At 40.1% G+C, this 16,553-nt stretch overlaps 1 protein-coding gene across 6 annotated transcripts in view; it reads right to left on the bottom strand.

Moving 5' to 3' along the window:
* ARHGAP15 (Rho GTPase activating protein 15) overlaps positions 1-12,388 on the bottom strand; it is a 331,375-nt gene extending 318,987 nt beyond the window's left edge. For 2 of the 6 annotated variants that reach the window (XM_087731937.1, XM_087731941.1), the window contains exon 1: positions 4,276-4,363. The gene's annotated coding sequence lies outside the window, so the exon portion shown is untranslated. Of the gene's footprint in view, positions 1-4,275; positions 4,364-11,842; positions 12,168-12,347 lie in introns of those variants that run through there. The other 4 variants (XM_087731936.1, XM_087731934.1, XM_087731935.1 and 1 more) reach the window with 4 other exon arrangements.
* Between the last annotated feature and the right edge of the window lie 4,165 nt (positions 12,389-16,553).

The following is a 16,553-nucleotide window of genomic DNA, read 5'->3' as shown; positions in this document are numbered from 1 at the left end:
TCACCATTACAATAGACCTGTGAGCCTGAAAAAACATAAAAATGGAAGAGGAAGTAAGAGTTAACAAATGAAAAAACAAGCTCATGCCACACATGTGGTGAGTCAGAGCATTCTTGTAAAGAAGAAAACATATTGCTATGTCTGCGAAACAAGTGTTTAAAATCAGCATACCTACATAATTATTTCTGCTGTTGGGTTTTGCTCTTAGCCTTTGCTGCACTGGTGTCTCTACTGAAGTACAGCTCAGGGGCAGTAAGGGCTCAAAGACAACTGATGGAAATAATGGGGGGGGGAGGGGCAGATGAAAAAACTATAGGTGAAGAGAGGGGACAGCAAGTAAACTGCCACATAGCTTTTTTTCAATTATTCTTATCTGCATTCTACTCTGTCTTTATTTTTTTTCAACCATCCCGACCACACTGCTCTCACAGCTAACACGTCACATATCTGCACCCAGGGCACGGACACAAACAGCAAAGGCTGCTGAGGGATATGGTGTCCTCGGCTGGTGCCCAGAAGAGTCCTGAAGCCAGTTTATCTGAGTACTAGAAAAACAGAAAAATCCATTGTAATGAAAATACAAAGCAGATGTAACATTCCTATGCCTTTTCCTTTGCAGTAAGGTGTCATCCAGCCTGCAATAATTTGTACTTAGGAAGCAGCATTAATTTCAACCATCAGTCATATCTCTAGTCAAAGTAGGAGATCAGAAATGATACTACATCACCATTGCCTGGGTCTTTAGTCCAATTTTGTCTTTTTCATAGAATCACAGAATCGTTTAGGTTGGAAAAAACCTTTAAGATCATGAAGTCCAACCATCAACCTGGCACTGCCAAGTCCACCACTAAACCATGTCCTTAAGCACTACATCTACCTGTCTTTTAAATATCTCCAGGGATGGAGACTCAGCCACTTCGCTGGGCAGCCTGTGCCAGTGCCTGACTACCCTTTCAGTGAAGAAGTTTTTCCTAATATCCAACCTAAACCTTTTATATCAGATAGACAATAAAACAGAATTTCATGCTGAGTTCAGTCTGCTGTAAAATGTTAAATGTCCTAAACTCAACAGCACAGTTTCCCTTATCAACCAAATTCACAATCTCATCAGCAAACATCAGTGAGTTAGTTGATACATCCTGAGTCCTACAAAAGCCATGCTCATCAGCGTTGATTATCATACCCTCTTTTAATTTTTTTACCAGTTGCAGCCATATGAGGCTTTCACTGATGTCTCTCAGAACAGACAACACAGTGAGCAAGGACCATGGAGGTCATTTTACCTCATGTGTCTAAAGACGGGCTTTGTAGTCACTCTTTTCTGGCCTGGTATTTGAGGACTTTCTGCAAATAAAAGCAGAAATGGCCCACAGAGTTCTTCAGGCAATTGTAATTCACATGTACAGTTACCCACGCCTCTCCTGTGGTCAGAGAGGAGTAAAATATCTTTTCTGGTTTTTTGGTAGCACTATCTTACTGCCCAGCATTACTCTGTTACCACAGGTGGAATACGCTGTTCAGTACCTTATTCACAATTCTATTGCTCTGAGGTAAATAATCCAGTCTCTATGAAGGACGCACCTAAAGGCAAATTTCTTGACACAACTTGGCCTGAACCATAGCAGACTTCCTAGGCAGTAGTGCGATACAAGAAGTAAAGCATTTTCAAGCATCATTGTTAAACAGCTTTTAGGATACAGAATCTTTTATCCTTGAGATTTTAACCTGATCCTTGATATGATGACCATTTCAACCTTTTTGGTTTATTCTCTTATATCAAGATAGGGTTATATTTTACAATAACTCTTGGTTAATAACTACATAATTCTTATGATTGAAATCTCACAGCTTAATATCCAGTAAGAATAAAGCGTATTATCATTTAAAATAATTTCTTCCTAGTTTGTGCCATACAGGACATGCGGTTCCAGACAGCTCTTAAAGGCCTGATCCTGGTCTCAGGTTCGCAGTGAACCCACTGAAGTTAATGGAGTTACAGCAATGCAAAAGTAACATTAGGCACACTCATTTATTGCTTTACAGAGCCAGGTGTGGAAATATACTTTATAACAAATTGCAAAAAGGAAGGATGCAGACTTGAACCATTGTACAGCGGTAACTATGTTGTTTGATTTGGGGTCTAAGAACATACTCTAAGCTTGTTTTGATGACTGAGTTCCTAAGAATTAAAGTGTTGAAATGCAATACTTCATTTCTCATTCCCAATAGTTACCACATATATTAAGAATATGTGATTCTCCACTTACAGTACATCACAAACCTGCATAGGTGTGGAGTCTACACTGCACAATAACTTACAGACTGTTACAGTTTGATGCCTCAGTGATTTCCTGCCCATTGATCGCAGCACTAAAAATATGAGTCACTTACTGCTATGAAGATTGACTGTAGTTTTTATCTATTTTTTCAACTAGTAATAGCACCTTACACAATAAAAAATTAAAAGGATAAAATAATAGAAGGCTGATATTGAGTCCTACATTCTAGCAGATGGCAGCAAAATAGCTTAACCAAATATACAGTTTCAGTGGAAATATTATTAAACTTTATGAATTGTTGCTTGATTTGTCTCAAGGATTAGATGAAGAGAGACATGAAGGCAGAAAATTTGAATAGCTGTGCTAGACTGGCAATGGCTATCAGTGAGGATTTAAGCAGGGAGCTAAGGTCCTCCTGTGTGTCATTCTGAAATTTTGTAGAAGATGATAGCTGAAAGCCCTGGAGTCTGTTCCCTGCTATACGTAGACCCTTAAAAACAGCAGGATCAGATGTCAAAGAAAAACAGGGATCTGGAAAAACTGCTTGTACCCTGTAGGGCAGAGGTGTGTTATCTCTGGAAATGCTTTCCTATCTGGACAGAAATGGCTTGAGAATTAGAAAGAGAAGAGAATGGGGTACAGTTATTATTCCAAAGTTGTGCAGATACAATGACAAACTCTTCACATCCATATTTAATGACTACAGTTTCATCTCTAATTCTGTAATACTTCATGACCTGCTATCTACAGGACTTCCCTGCACAAATAAAAGCTTGCTAAGAAATATTACTAGGATATTATTGGAAACAACAAAAACACATGCAATAGGGTAAAAGAGCTTTTTCAAGTCAGCAAGTGTCTGCATATGGTCATGTCTCTTCTTGCATCACTTTGTTTCTTAATTGTATTACATGTGAAGGTCTCAGGAAATGTAATAGTAGTTTCATCTGTCCCAATATATCATATGGGATAGCATAATGGAGTCTATTTTCACCACTCCTATGTCAGTTTAATATCTCAGTTTCAAGGGGAACTTTGTGTACAGTTTGGCCTGCATATGTTCTGGGAACAGTCGTCCACAGTAGAAATTCCGTTGAATATGTAAAAGAACATGCCTGGGAAAAATTGCTACTTCTAGGTCTTCCTGCTGGCAGCGCGTTTCATTTCTTTCTGGAGTGCATCTGATCCACGACACCTGCCTCCATTTTCCATGCTGTGCAAGCTAGACTACAATCCTTAAATGATGAATATTGGTCATATGTACACAGTATTAAAAAACCAAACTGTTAATGTCATCCAACATGTAACACTTCTGATGCATCCTACAACACTGAATAGCAGAATGAGTATGGTTTAGTCATTAGGCCAATCACAGCAAGTAGTTCCCAGCATCATAAAAGTTCATAACAACTTAATTGATTTAACACCAAATAAGATCTGAGAAGTGCTAGAGGGGCCCAGAGGAGTAGTGCTTGGTTACTGCTGACCTGCCCTCACCTATCAACTGAGGAAAAGATAATTTCCTTCCACCTCCTTCCTTTCTGCTATACATTTAGGTACTGCAGATAAGTACAGCTTAGATTCATGGCTTTCCAACAACCACAGGTAAGACTGATCACCTCTAAACTCATTTTACACCTGCATATGATGCTTGTCACACAGTAACTTTTTAGTTTAAAGCTGTCTAATTCTGAATAAAAAAAATCCAATGTTTTCTCTAGGAAGATCACATAAGAATCACAAATTTTCTCCGGTGCTTGAAAGAAATCTGTTCCTATAGCCTAAATGTTCAGAAAAGTGTTGTTACTTTTAATGTTGCCAGATCTGAAGTGATGAGATACTATGGGAAAGGTTATTCTTGCAGTATTTACAGATACAAGCAGAAGCAGAAGTGACAGAAATTTCAAAGTAAGACTGCTTGAAATACTTCCAGCTCAATTTTGCAGAACTTCTCCTCACAGAGATTCAGATATTCATCCAAACTTTCCATGCTTACCTGAATTAGACATGTGGTGATGGTAATTTTGGAACAGCCCAAACTCTCTGGAGAAGTGGAAGAGTTAGTACCACAAGACAAACTGATGTATTAGAAAAATATTTTTTAAACGCCTGAAAGCTTACTGCAAATAGCCAAAGAAACAAACTTCCTATAAGTTCTACATTTCACAGCTTTGCCAACAGAAATTTCAGTTTCAATTTGACAACAGCTACATAAACAAGCCATCACAAGGCCAGCTCTGGTAGGACATTACAGCACATTTGTGACCTGCACCACATTGTAATATATGTGTACATGCACATGCTCTACTGGTTGATCCACAGCAGAGGAAGCACCTCATGTTCACCACTGAGTAAGACTATACACAAGTTTTATCCTGCTCTACCTCTAAATCAATTGTGCGCTACTGAACACTTGGAGCAGTTGTAAGTCATGCCTCAGTTTGCCTCCTGACCCTTAGTTCCTGCAGCAGCAGCATCCCCTTCAATAGAAAAAATGCTTTCTTGAGCTCTGTTAAGTCTTTGGGGAAGCAATGGCAGGTGTTTTAATCTCTTAGAGTAGTTAGAGTCCCACAACTTAGTAGTTTAAATTCACATTTGCCACGTCTTAATCCATTTTGCAGTTCCATATACCTATCATCCTACAGAAGACATGTCTGTCAAAGTGAGATACGGAGATTATTGAATAAGAAAGGCTTTAAAGCTTCTCAGACTTTAAAAACAAATTAAAAAATAAATTTATAATAAAACTATTTCTTTCTGACACTACCTGCCTCAATAGTTTCTACAACAAGAGGCTTGTCCCTTATTCGGACAGCAAGACCCCCTTCCTCCCACTCCCCAGGATAATGTTCTATTCCCCGTGCTGTGGACATGAAATAGTCCCTCCTACCCTCTCTCAATCTTCCTTCATACATATCTGCAGCAGTTTTTGTGCTGTGATCCTGCAGCTGCTCCCTTACTTCTTCTCACTGCTCCCACTTCCCATCTGAGGGGGGAAAAAAAAGCTCCAGACACTTTTAATCTGTTCCCACACTCCATCTCCACTTTCCTTTGCAGAGCTCCCGGTGCCGCTCTTGTAAGAGACGCTGCTGTGAAATGCAGCAGAGCTGGCACCTACAGTTTTAGGAGAAAACTTTTAAGCTACAGCAGGAACTAGCAGGGGAAATTCTTTGTGGCTTGCATCGAGCAAGCCCCTCTTCTGCATTTCGTGGGGCCCTTGGTTTGCTTTCTTCACCATCTGCCTCTGCTGTGGCCCAGAGCGGAGCAGAAGGCGGCAGGTGTGCCTGCCCCACCACGCTGTTCTTCAGCACTGCCTTGCAAAGCGGGGAGAAGACAAAGGAATTTGTTCTACATGATAGTATCTGATATCATGTTGTGTAGCTAAGATACCTGCTTTCAGCAAAGGGGAAATACCAAGGGTATTGTGCTGTCAAAAATATAATTTCTTTGATTATGCAAGAAGTTTGAGCATAGCTAATTTTATCTAAAATTTTTACTGTAAATGTACATTGTTTTGTGAGGGACCAATGAAAACTTTGTTTCACTAGGTGGTTCAGGATGACTCCAGAAACCTTGTATGCATGCTTTCTGCAGGCCAGGGGACCAGAGCCCACCTGCACCACCAGTCCCACCACAGATGTGCTGCACTTGGTAGGAGAAGTTGGGGTCGGGAGCAATGACAGCAGGACTGTGATGGTGCCACATTCACATGCAAACACCAACAGTCATAGTGAGAAGAGTGGCATCCATTCATCTGCCCCCAACATTCTTAAGACCAAATATACTTAAACAGTATTACATTTGCTGTCGGCTGTGGCTGCCTTTATTAGGTAGCATGGTAACACGTGGAGCTGATGGACTCCTCAAATCCCTTGTTGACTGAAAGTGCTGCACTCAGCTCAAGTGAGCCCTTGCAGTCCCACAAACCTGAGTTAAAATGTCCTTACAGTGCATCAACATTATTCCCTAAACAGCTGTACCCTTATTCACAACACAAGTCTGGTAAGAAATTTCTTCATTTAACTTTTTTCATTCTTTTATTTTATACAGTTTTTGCTCCACATCTTAATAGATTCCCTCTCCTCACTCACTTGCACTTTAGGAAAGATTTTATAAAAAGCCTCAAATTTTAGATGAAAATTAAAACTAGAACAGAAATTTTCCAATTAAAATCTCTGTGCAGCAATTCTGAACATCTCAGATCTATACAATTATATACTACTGAATCCAGAGCCAATGCTAGACTGTCCAAAGGAAATTCAAGAATGGTTTGAAGAGATCAGTTTCTCTAAGCCTCTGCTAAGACTGGGGGGATGCCTTGCCTTTACCAGGGCCTAGGGATTAATGAACGAGGAGGAACTGAGATGCTTTTACTTGGGCTGTTTCTGCTTCCTTTGCCACTCCAAGAAGTGTGGATGGATTAGTGCCACCTCCTAGTCCAAAATTCGTTACAAGAATTTGTTTACTCATTACTACCGGTTACTATATTTTGCTTTTTTTGTTAATAAAGTAACGAGGCATGCAATGTACTGCTGATAATAGAGACACTAATCTTTCTAGATCAAGCCTCAGCACTACTTAGTCCAAAGTACAAAAGGCAGCACATGTCAGAGCAGCTCAGCCAGTTGGAAAGTCTGATGTAACACCTTCCTACTGGAAAATGTTGATTCATTTGTAGCAAAACCATTAGCTAGAAATGCATTTTGTCCGAGAAAGCCTGGGGAGGCTTCTGTTGGTGTTTGCTGTGGACGCCCACGGTGTTACCATCAGGCTCTCCTGCAATGTGTGTGTGGGTTTGTCTCTGGCCAGCATCACCATGTGGGCTGAGGATCCCTCAACCAGTGGGACACGCTGCCAGCGTTGGGTCCATTCCCCCACTGTGGACTGCTCAGTTCCTCCAACTCCACTGTCCCAAGCAGACGTCTGGCTGGCCCAGCAGCAGGTGTCTCCTGAACCACAGCTGCAGCAGACACATCAGAAATGCTGAGAGCATCCTGACACCCCAGGCTGGTGAGGAACTCACCAGCCATGGAGGTGACTCTCTTGGAGACAGAACTCCAGAGCTTCAATTGTCTTCACAAAATATCTGTGTCATTTCCTTCCCCACCCACAAAGGAAGAGAGTTTAGTAACATCCTGAGCAGCAGACAAACAAGTACAGGTAGTAAGCACTATGCCTTGCCTAGGAGGAGCTCCGGTATCTGGTTCAGATAGGAGCTTAGGTATCTGATTCAGGGCCAAATACAGTGGTGGCTTTGCTCAGGGCGTGGCAGGAAAAGAAATAAGAAACAAAGAGAAGCACATACTTAAACCACGTCTCTTCAGCTCTACGTCACATTCACTTCTGTTTTTTCTTTCTCCTTTTCTCCCTCTCCCCTCTTATCATGTTGCAGTTGTGCTGAAAACTGATGGATGTCTTGGAGAAGGAATCAGAAGTCACTTTAAGTTCATTCGTTTGAGGACTGTGCCTGTTTAGCACATCAGGCACAGGCTTTGAAAGAAATGTTTATGAAAACCACAACACAAACTCACAATAGCTGGCTTAACTACAAGTGAATGATTTAATACCTGTCAATCTCAAATGGCAGGAAGTGTTATATTGTGTCTTAAACAACCTTAAAGCACTAACCATATCAGTATCCAACTTGCTTAGTTAATTTATTGAAGAAATACTTCAGTAGGTATCATCTGTGCACTGTCTGAGTTAGTATTTTACTATTTAACTTGCACATACCCCCAGAAGTTTAGTAGCTAATTTGGAGAATACCAATATCTGTTAAATAACCCTCTGATATCTTTCTTACTTAATTTCCAAAAGAGTTCTTTCTTGTGCTAAGTAAGGTTAATGAAAATACAGAGAAATGAAGAGAAAAAGGCCAAAATTTTCAAGCATGTATGAATTTTGTGTTCTTGCTTTCTGGCAAACAGGACTCACTTTTGCACATGCCAGACCTCAACACTTCCAGGTGACTTCAGCATGAGCCAATGACGTGCTGAAAATCTGCTCCAGCATGACCTGGCTGCATCCACAGACTGAGCTCTAGCATGAGTTAAATTTGCCCCATGGTCAGTTTGCAACATCTAAATAGCCATGCCCAGAAAATTGATGCCCGCTTTTCTCATTCAGACCGCTTTCTTAAAAAAATCCAATAGCGTTTCTTTTGCTCCTATTTCAGCCAGCCTGGAAGTTTGCACCCCAAGGTGCTTCAAGTTGTAATAAAGATGATGGGAGTCCACAGACTCTGTGATAAGAGGTCTCACTTAAAACAAAAATAGATCTGCATTGAGGAAGTCCCTGTGCAAATGAGGAGCTAGCAGTGTTTTGTAGTGAGTCTCCAAAACAACCTTTTTATAGTATTTCTCGAAGAAGGGAAGACTGACAGAGGCATGCCGAGTGTGCGAAGGCACAATCTTAACACACAGCGCAGAAAAAGAACAACCACGTCTGTCCTTCAGATGTCAACAAGAGAGTTGTCAGTGAAATTAAGATTCATTGAGACCACCGGTTGAAGCAGACCAACCTTATGAGAAGGTTTCAGAAGCAGGTAACACCAATGCCTCCTGACCTAGACTGAGCTCACAGGTTCCCAAATGCACACCCAAGGTGTAGGTGCGTTGCTGTGAGCAAGCTGAAGGCAGCAGGGCCTTCATCCTACTCTGAGACTCAGAGGACATTACAGCAATTAGTTTGATGGTGACAAAAGCTGTTGGAAGCCACCACAGGATAGAAAAAGAGACAGTTTTGTGCAGCTTGTGTACTCAGGTAAAGAAATTTGCTGTTGTGCTCTGAATGGCACTTGAATTATCATGGAAGATACACTGTCAAAAGCTGGGCCAGAATTTTATCCCATCTGTTTTCTTCAGGACTAATGCTATCAACAAATGAAACCAGGAAAATGATCAAAGCATCTTCATATAGCTGGTATCCACCAGTATCAGCTTCTGTCTTTGTAGCACTGGTTTGATGCATCCATGTGGAAGTCTTACTTAGGACAAAAGTGAAACATAGAGACTTTAGCTAGAGCCCAAGTGATGCTTTGTTTTGTCTTTAAAAGAGATCAGCCCAAACGACACCTACATATACAGGTTTAAGATACATTCTGTACAACTGCCATGTTTCTGGTTTCTAATTAAGAACACACCTAAGCACTAACAGACTTCTCCAACGTCACGAGACAGTTTTTAGCAGCATGCAGGCTTTAACAAGTCATTAAATGGTTAACAACTCACACTGATCAAGCTGACACAGCACAGAGACATCTAAAAAAGAAAAGTCAAGAAAAATAGTCAAGTATCAGAATTACACACTGTGAGCCTCAAAAAATTCAGAAGACGCTGCCTATAACCCACTAAGCCCCATGTGACTCAGTAGAAAGAGGCCATAATACAGCAGTTTCCACTGCTAAAAGTCTGTGGGACCGCTTAGCAGAGAGCCAAGCTGAAGTCTCTAAGCAGCACAGCAAAAGCCATCCTCACTATAGCACTAGAGATCACGATGGCCACTCCATCCCACTTGCATGGGGTACTACTTTTTAGAGCCTGGCCTGAAGCTCGTCACTGCAAAGAAGTAATAACTTCCGGGACCTGAAATAGAGAAATCCAAACCATAGCTGTGTGCAGCTATTTCAATTAAGCTAGCACCACACCAGAGGTTGTTGTGTTGTGCCACCTAAACATCAGGAGAAGAACTGAAATGTGTGTCTGTCATCATTTTATCTGCCTTGCTCCAGGTGGGGAGGAACGTGTCCAACACCGTGGCCTGATACAGACCTCTCCTTTGCTGCCCTGGCAATCCCAGCTCTGGTGAGAGGGACTGATGAGGCGGCCACACACTCATGCTTGATTGGAAGAAGATGGAGTCTCTCTTCCAAGCTAGGGTATCTCTTGTAGCAAAGCAAAAGGAAGGTTTGACAACAAATGCTGCCAAAAAGGCAAAGTTTTTTTGTAATTCAATAATAGCGTACAGCAGGAGCTTCAGCTGTTCACTCTATTTGGAAAAGAAAATGAACAAATGTATGTTACAGATGTAATTAGATTGAGAGGTAAAGTGAACAAGAGACGCTGCTTTTAAATGAATTTCCTTCGGACACAAACAGGTAAGTTGCAGGGAAGGGAGGAAATAAAGAAAAATAACTCTGAGAATTCAAACTACTTTACCAAATCTCACAGCTCTGTGGAAAATGCATTTCAAATGATTCTAAGACATTGCAGCAGTAACATAAAAACCACTACAAACACAGCACAGGAAGAGAACACATTCTTTTCATAAGTTTCCCTGTCTGTGCCGATTTGTGTATGCAGGCAGGACAGCTTTTTTTCTCCAAAAAGTACAGAAAATTTGAAATGTAATCTTACAACAGTACGCTAAAATCTGTCTCCAATTAGTATGCACAATTTCAAAATGAGCTTCAAGCCACGTGTGATATCTTTCAACTCTGACCCATATTTCCAAAGGAAAAACAAGTTGCTTCTTATGATAAGGCTATCAGTTACAACCATGAGTACATGTCACAGAGTTTACAGCAAACTACACGTTACCAGGAAAACAAATCTTCACCATAGAACAAATCTTGCTAATTCTGGCTCTCCTTTACATGGCCCATAATCAAAGCATTATATTATATATGTCTTTCTAAACTACTATTTTCTTGTAAGGCTCTGAAGGCCAGAAAGCAGTGTTTGCCCGCTGACGGCAATGTAAAGTGATCTTTTGTGACAGAAATCTTCAAGTGAAATGGAGACTCAGGACACACAACCTTTTTCTGGCCAACTGCGAAGCAGAGGAGGAATTAGTCTGGATCTAAACAGCCTCATGCAGGAAACATGCTACCATGACATCTCCATTGAACAGCTCCACAAGGAACAGCATTGAAAGTGCCCACAGACAAACCAAGGATATTTTTTGTACAATGTCCCTTATGACTCCCCGTGTCCTATTCTTATTAACACCACTGATGAATAACTGTGGTACCAAACTTTTTGATACTAAGCAGGGCAAGAGATCCCTCTATCGATCTCTTCAGTCTCTAGTGACACCAAGTATCAACTAGATACCTACCTTTACCACTCTAACTCTTAGAGCAGCCACTGCTACTAATCACCTCCCTCGTGGTCACCAGCAGGGAAGCCAGTTAATCAAACAGAGCTAAATTGCACCTGGCAAAGGCAAATGCTGGGAAATGTGATCTAATCTCATTTCCCAGCCAGTGCCACCAGCCTTTTCTGCCTTTTGGGAACAACTAGTTAGTACCAGCAGGGATAAGAGAAGTGATTAATGGTTTGGGATACTAGAGAGGGTCAGATATGGTGGCTTCTTGCATAGGATGCAGCAGATTTACTAGATTCTGAACACTATTTTTGCCTTTAAAACGTTGTTTTACATCAGTACTCTCTACATTGTTGCTCATTGTTTTCAAATTCACAAATGCCAACAGAAATAAAATAATTGTGTAATTAACATAATCCATATTGAACGCATACAAAATACATGCATTTATGATTATTTTAAAAATCTTTAGCAACAGGTTTCCTAAACTGCATTAAGATGAATTTAAGGCTCCTTACCTACAGCCTCACAGATGTCGCCGTCTCATCTCAAACTGCCATCAACCAGCAACAGTTTTAACTATTTCAAAAAACGGAAAACATCTAGGTCACATGTCTATAAACAGCATTTTGGTTAATCTCTCACAGCTCATAAAGATAGAAAGAAAGCAGGAAAAAAAAGTAAAATAAAACCACTTCCTGCAAGAGCAGAAGCTAACCATCTCACCAGTGAGCGACTTACACCCAAGTTTAGTGCAAAACTCTTTCGGATTGGATAAAAAGCAAAATTTTCAAGTATGAAAGCAGCTCCTCTGTTAGAATTGCAACAAACAGGGAGGGTTAGTTTTTGCAGAAGGTAAACATGAGGTTTAAAAGGAAATGCTGAAAGGAATTACGATTCTAAGCCCCAAGATAACTTCCCTTTTCTTACCTTCAATGAAACCCTTTGAGTACTGAAATAAATAGCTTGCAACAAATCTGCTTTGCTATTTTGAAATGTAACTTTAGTAAATGTGACACTTACCATACTGTTACTTTACATTTATAAAATAGCAAATTGTAGCCAATCAGAGAGTTTGCTAAAAAAAAAAAAAAAAGACTTGTAGTATTGTCTGGTGAAGGTCGCCCAGATAAACACTTCTGTATCTTTAATTCTCTGTTTTAACACTTCTCCATGAAGCAGCCCCTGGAGAAGCACAGGCACACACAGCTGCTGCCCTGCTTCACTTCCCGCAGCATCTCGCACCGTAATGGTCCCTCTCAGGCAGGGGCAACCCAGAGAGTGAACAGATTCAGATGCAGCTGTGCACCTTCAGGGCTCTAGAAAAGCCCTTTCCTTGCATACGCCTTCACCAGAGTCTTCCCCCGTGACCTTTTTTTCAACAAGGAATGATAGTATCTTTTCGGTATTTCTAGCTCAACTTTTACAAAATGAGGGCTCATCTCCCCGGTGCAGCGGGGATTCCCTTGCAGGGCAGGGTGGGTGGTTGTGTTGTGTGCACGAGGTCCATCACGGTGCTGGTCAGGCTACAGAGCCCTCTGTTGATGCTTTGGCAGAATAGGGGGATCTTTTTTTGATTGTCTCCCACAATAAAACAAAGAGCTGCCATATGACGCCTGAGAAAATCAGGGCCATCTTGAAATTTAAGGATTCGTCCCAAAAGTGAAGTAAAATGAACCTTATTGACACGGGGTATCAATGGAGTTTCTTAAGAAGATGTGCTCCATATGTGCAGATGTCCATCAACAAATTCACTGGGTGCCCTAAAGGAGGATCCTGCAGAACATCCCATGGAGAAAGGGCAGAGACAGTCAGTAAGCAAGGGCTGGAGCTGAGGCTGGAGTGGAGCTTAGGAAGGCCTAGAAAGGGATTGTGACAAATTTTACAAGGCTGCAAAGAAAAGACTAATTTGCAGGCAGATCATTTCCTATTGCAGCAAAAAAAAGATGCAAGAAAGTTCCTGTGGAGAACAGCTTTAGTACATCATGCACTTACTGAAGCACATGGGAAGCAAGACTTTCAGGGACTCAAGAACACCAGAAAGAAAAAGGGGCCACATAGCACTGCTACTAAGTGACCCTTACATTATTATTGTTGATTTTGTAATAACTTCTACAACCTCCATTTCATGGCCAAAGATCTAATTATGCTAAAGGCCATACAAAGCCAGAACCAAGACTGTCCTTGTTCCCAAATGCTTACTATGTATGCCAAGAGGTAACACACACATACAGAAGGAGAGGGAGTTGAATAGCATGACAGCTGGTCTTCACCCTCCTAAACTAAAATATCGTTTCTTTGTAGGCACTGCGTTTTAGGGATGTATTTTAAAGATGGACTTTTGGAACAAAAAAGTGGATGTTGCATATGAATGAGTTGTTTCTTCCAGGTGTGAGGAGTTGAGAAAGCAATACTGTGCTTTTCTGTAAACTAACAACTGCTAGTGCTTAAAGAACCTGCAGCTGCACTAATTAATTGCTAGCTCTTTTAAAAACAGTATAAGTTTCAACTAATTTTGTCATATGGAATAAATTTTAATTAAAAAATCTATTGCAGCCATGTAGATCTTAAGATTTTCCTCAAATAAAAGCATCAAGAGCTTTCCTATAATTACAAAATATTTGTGAACAGTGTGGACAGCAGAACTTCATCACTAAAATGTGAAGAAACCATCAGCAAACCTGTAAAATACTGCAGCAGAACTTGCCTGTGTTACCTTGTCCAAAACCTAGATTACTGGGGACATGACATTTTTCATGAAAATGTCTTTCACTGTACACCTAACATTTCACGTCAAGTTGCACACTCCGTCTGATTTCCTTCACATCCATTTGACAGTATGTCAGTAGTGACAAAATTCTATAAAAGAATGGCAGCTTTGCATACTGCTTAAACTTATGCAGCACAAGCTTCCTGTGTGATCTCTGGAAGGCTGAAAATACTTTAGATGTGCAAAAAAAACAGTTTAGCAAAATCTAAGAGCTCGTCTAATCTAAGTAAAACTAAACAGGAAACAGAAACTGCATAGACATTACCTGGAGCAGATTGCTGCTCAATAGGTTGGTCTTTGCGTGTTTGCTGTGCAAGTTAAAGACGGAGCATCATTTCTGAAGCTCAGATTTCTTGTCTCTATTTCAGTGACTCATGGCGTCATTGCTTATGAGACATGCCATCAAGTTGGTGAACATCCAGATTTCCACATCTCATAACTGAGAGCACAGAGCATTAAGGCTAAAACAGCAGTTTTAAAAATCACTGTTGACTGAGGATGCTGAATGCCCAGCAGCTGTTACCAACTCGGTTCTAACCAATTCAAGAAGTATCATAAGTTTCATCAGGTGCTTGAACAGTGATTCCAAGACTTGTTCTGGACCAGCAGTCTCCTGAGGGGGAAAGAAAACTTAATTTTTTTTCTTTTTGCTTCGTTCAGCCTTTACTCTGTGTTGGAATGACTGACAAGCAGCCCATAGTCTGGCTTGTATAGCAAGCACCCAGTGACAAATTTGATTCAGTGGGTAAATCAAGCCATAACAGACAATACAAACCTGGATAGCATGCAGGCACAAGCCTGAAAGAACTGTGCATGCAATGGCTGGTTCCAGAAGAAAATAATTTTTTATTAATGAAAATGCATAAAGTTCCAAAACTTTGCAATTCACTAGAAAAAACCCTAGGAAACTAGTAGACTATGTGATAATGTAGAAATAATGTACTATTTCCCACATTCTTCACCAGAGAAATTATATTTTTCGTATTAGTAGTAGATTTTAAAATATTTCAATTAAAAAGGAGAACAAAGAATTATGTCTGTAAGGACAATAATTCATATTCTTGTTTACAACAGTTGTTTGCTCAGAGAGCTGATGTCCATTCAGTAGCTGTCATTTTTTGCCTATAAGGGCTTTGAATATTTAATCCCAGTAAAAACATTTCTAGGGGCACATTCTTATGCATCAAGAAGGCCATGCACATGGCCATGTAACAGCTCCAGTAGTTTATAGTCCAAGTTAACAGCAGTCTCTAATATTACCTGCTTGAGCAATAAATTATTATGTAGGAGCTTGTATGTAAATGTCAATGTAAATATACAGTAATGGTTAAATTCACACAACCTTCTCAACCATAACATGCATTATAAACATTCTGGTATCATCTTCCAAAACCTTTTACTCTGAGCTGATTTTCCCCTAAACAATTCATTTTACTTACCACAGTCTTAAAAGCACAAAAGTTATTTTTAAAAAAATTGTCACAGGTGGTAGAAAACAGATCTTTATAGATTCTTCAGGAGTTTAATGTTGGCTATATGGAAGGAACATATGTACCACAACTTGAGGTCTAAAACCCACAACATTCAAATTTTAGGAGAGAAATGATCTTGCATTAAAACATCTCTTAATAACTGAGCTGTTAAAGTTTTGATAATAGATATACTTTACAAAGCAGCAGAGACGTTTAGGACAGCATTCTCTGGACATTTACTTGCTAATAAAGATAATTTTGCTTTATAATGATGTTTGGATTTAGAAATATTCATAGCTAAGGAAATAAGATATTTCTTTATTTTTACACTCATTATTTTTCAAGCCTACATAATTTAATTTTTCACTGTTTAAAAAAAAAAAATAGGACACTGAAGTTAATGAAAACTACTAGGTAAGAAAGTTCTACATAAATCCAAACTGGTCCTTTTCTCTCTCTTTCCCAGGTGTTTTAGGGATCTTGACACTTATTTTAAAGGCCAGCCTTGCTTAGGGCTATTTTTAATAACTTAGAAAAGCTACTCCAACCCATTGTATAGCTATACTGTACTAAAAAAGAGACAAAAACCCAGCATATGTTGATGCATTATGTAAAGACTTTCCTTGACAGGATTTAGTTACATGCAAGCTTTAAATGCAGTGTAAATGCATTTTCTGGAGTGTTAGGCCTCTGAGTGCTAAAAGTGTTACAATACCAAACTGCCAAAAAGGTGGTTTTACATCACACAATAACGGACCTTAAAAAGACAAATGAGTCATGCACTTTGGGTGACAATATCTTAATCTATATACCCGTGATCAAGTCAGAGTTACAAAGTGGTGCTAGCAAAATCCTCTTCAAAGCCCTTCTTGTGTCCCTGCTGTTCACCACTGACTTCAGGTATGACCCAAAATCTCCACGCCAATAGCTTGTTGACTGGAGATGTTCCAAAAACTGTTCATGTTTTCACAGTAAAGGAAGTATGAA

The sequence above is a fragment of the Nipponia nippon genome, unplaced genomic scaffold (assembly GCF_047370975.1).
Source record: "Nipponia nippon isolate SJK-2023a ecotype South Korea unplaced genomic scaffold, ASM4737097v1 scaffold_5, whole genome shotgun sequence".
NCBI classification, from domain to species: Eukaryota; Metazoa; Chordata; class Aves; order Pelecaniformes; family Threskiornithidae; genus Nipponia; species Nipponia nippon.
The sequence above is the reverse complement of the archived record's forward strand: the minus strand, read 5'-3'. Positions and strand labels throughout refer to the sequence as shown.